At 48.9% G+C, this 2,872-nt stretch overlaps 1 protein-coding gene across 2 annotated transcripts in view; it reads left to right on the forward strand.

Annotated features, from left to right (window-relative positions):
• The window catches only part of B3GAT1 (beta-1,3-glucuronyltransferase 1), a 41,956-nt gene extending 39,218 nt beyond the window's left edge, over nt 1-2,738 (forward strand). For both annotated transcript variants that reach the window (XM_063417799.1, XM_063417800.1), the window contains one exon: nt 73-2,738. The gene's annotated coding sequence lies outside the window, so the exon portion shown is untranslated. The remainder of the gene's footprint in view (nt 1-72) is intronic.
• Nucleotides 2,739-2,872: the final 134 nt, after the last annotated feature.

The raw sequence follows: 2,872 nt of genomic DNA on the forward strand, positions 1-2,872 counted from the left end.
AGCAGGTATTTACCATATTGTCTTAAAAATAGCTTCACTTTAAAAAAGAGAAATGTGTTTCTTCCTGCACAGCCTGCAAGGTTCCTCTGCACAGCACCCACGCAGCCAGGCGGGCGCCGGGACCTCTGCCGACCCCCACGAGTTTTAGCCTCCTGACAAACCAAGCCACACCGCAAACACGACCTGCCCGGGCCCCCTGCCCTTCCTCCCGGACTCGGAGCACGAGCAGAGGTGGAGAATAAAGCACAGGACTCCGGCTGGGATGTGGCTGCACCGAGCAGGGGCTGTGTGCCAGCCCTGGGTGAGGGTGAGAGCCACGGCAGTGCCCCAGGGACTGGTTCTGCTGAGGACAGAACCCCGTGGCGTGTGTGGGACAGCCTGAGCAGCTCTGTGGCCGTGGAGGGGACAGCTGCCTTCCGAGATGGCACCTTAGCCCTTAATCTGAAACCTGCTTTAATCGGTGTTTGTTACGCTGCACAAGACAGGAAGGGTTTGGGGAAGGGCAAAGCAAGGCAGGTTAGGACAAACCCTTGAAGCATCGCTGTTCTCTGATTTCCCTCCCCTTTTCCTGCCTCAGTTTCACAGTTTGGGGGCACCCTGATGTTCCTCTGTGGTCATGGAAGGGTTGGAAGGGACTTTAAATGTCCTCTAGTCCAACCCCTGCCACGAGCAGGGACAGCTTCAGCTGGACCAGGTTGCTCCTGGCCTTGAGTATTCCCAGGGATGGGGCATCCCCCACCTCTCTGGGCAACCTGTGCCAGTGTGACACCACCCTCATTGTAAAAATTATCCTTATATCTAATATACCCTCTTTGAGTTTGAAACCATCAGCCTTTGTCCTATCCCTGCTGAAAGGTTTGTCCCCATCTTTCTTTTAAGACTCCAGAGTGGGATGGAGGGACAGGATCAGGGAGCTGCTGATCACCACCACATCACCACTGATCCTGGATGGAGGCATGTGGCTCTCTAAAAATGCTAGAACAATTGCAGGTGGGGTTTAATGAGATTGGTGGGGCCATACACTGTAATATTCATCCAGATCTTGGCCCTGTTTAGCCCTAATTTGGTTCCTGTGAGCATTAGGTGTGGGATTCTCTGAAGGGTGCTCCTATACAAAGGCAAATTTCCATTCTTAAAAAAATAAAACTGCTTCAAACTAGGGATTGGATGCTAAGAGGTGATTTTAGTGCATTTCCCAATTGGACTGGAGCACATCCTTCAGCCCCAGCCCCTTTTGCTGCTGCTGCAGAGCTGGTGTGAAAAGCCACCCTGGAGCAGTTCCAGTGCCCTCCGATGGAGAGAGCAGCGCCCTTGGGAAGGGTATCCTGGGCTCAGGGCTCTGTTTATTCAGCACCCGGTGGTGCTGCCACTGTGGGTGACTCTGTTTGAGACTGCCAAACCTGCTGAGATAAAAACTGAGGTACAACAGGCCCCTTCTCCCCAGCCCAAACCCCTAAATCCCCTCCCCTTCCTAACTGTTGGCAAACCTTTGATCACCCCCCTTTCTCTGCTGTCCCCATTCCTTCAGAAATTTTGAAGCACAATTTTACCTTTGAACTGAGGGAAAAATGTAATCCTGCAATAGACTTGGATATTTTTAGCCCTAACACATAGAACTATTAAAAATGCTCTGGGTTTGATTGTTGGCTTCACGGTGCAGAAGTCTCCCCTTGGACTAATGACATTGTGTATTTCCTGATATTTCAAAGGAAAATATTTTTTGTAAGTTATTTTCTCCCACTGTATATCAGAACCTTTGGGGAAAAGTCACATTCTTTAGCTCCCAGCCACAGAAGCCTTTACAAAAATGTTCCTTTTAGATGCAATGGCTGAAGCACTATTTGGAAAAAAAAGTGTTGGATGCTGCTGGCTGCTCTATGGGAACAGGGATTGTTACCTTGGATTAAAACTCTGCACTCAAGTAGATTTATTCTGTTACTGTACTGGCCTTCCAAGTTCCCTTCAGTCTGCAAACCCTACAGTGGAAAGAGACATTTTTTCAAGGACTACCAAGTTTTCATAGCGTTGAAATAGTTTCCAGCTGATGTCCTCTCTGAGCTGCATGTTTTGGTTCACTAATCTGAATTCCAGTCCCTGCTGGGTTCCAACCTTCCCTCCATGGAAGGAAATAACTTTTAGAAAATAGAAAAGGAACTTTAAACTTTTAACTGAACACAGCCCTGCACATTTGCTCTGGCCACAGGAGCCTGGGTCCTTTCAGTGCCCCAGAGCTGCTGTGGCCGTGGGGAGCAGAGATAGGTGTGACCACACCTGGCCAGGACATGGGGTGTGTTCCAGCTGCACTGTCTGTTCTCAGTTTTAAACAAACTGTATTTAAATTTGTTAAATAAAATGATGGTTTCTAAGAGCCAGAATAGCCTGCACCTCCCTTACAGACACAGCCTGGTGTTTCTCTCAGAGTGCTGGCACAGAAAGCAGCGACTCCTTGGAGGTTCTGAAGGATTCACAGCTCAGGTTTGATCTCTCCCCTAAGGAGGCTGCAGCTCCTCTGTGCCTTGGAGCTGGTGAGTTAAAAAAAGTCTTATTTACCTAAATGCCGAGTTTCTGTTTAGAGGGACAAAAAGAAAAAAGAAACCAGGACCCAAGATCCCACAGCAGCTCTAAGGAGAAAGCAGGGATGAGTTTTCCCACTTGAGTGGGAGTGAGTTTTCCCTTTGCTTCTACCCCAGCCAAAGTCTGATTCCTGCTCATTTTCCAAGGGGGAATTTCCTCTTGAGGTGCTTCACAGTGTGAGCACTGGTGGAGAGGGGGCTGCAGGACTCACTTGTTCTTTTCTCCTCCTTGGAAATTCTCATTCCTGCCTGGCCTGAAACATAACGATACAACTGACAGAAGACAAAACACATCTCAC

Source organism: Prinia subflava, chromosome 22, assembly GCF_021018805.1.
Source record: "Prinia subflava isolate CZ2003 ecotype Zambia chromosome 22, Cam_Psub_1.2, whole genome shotgun sequence".
Classification (NCBI taxonomy): Eukaryota; Metazoa; Chordata; class Aves; order Passeriformes; family Cisticolidae; genus Prinia; species Prinia subflava.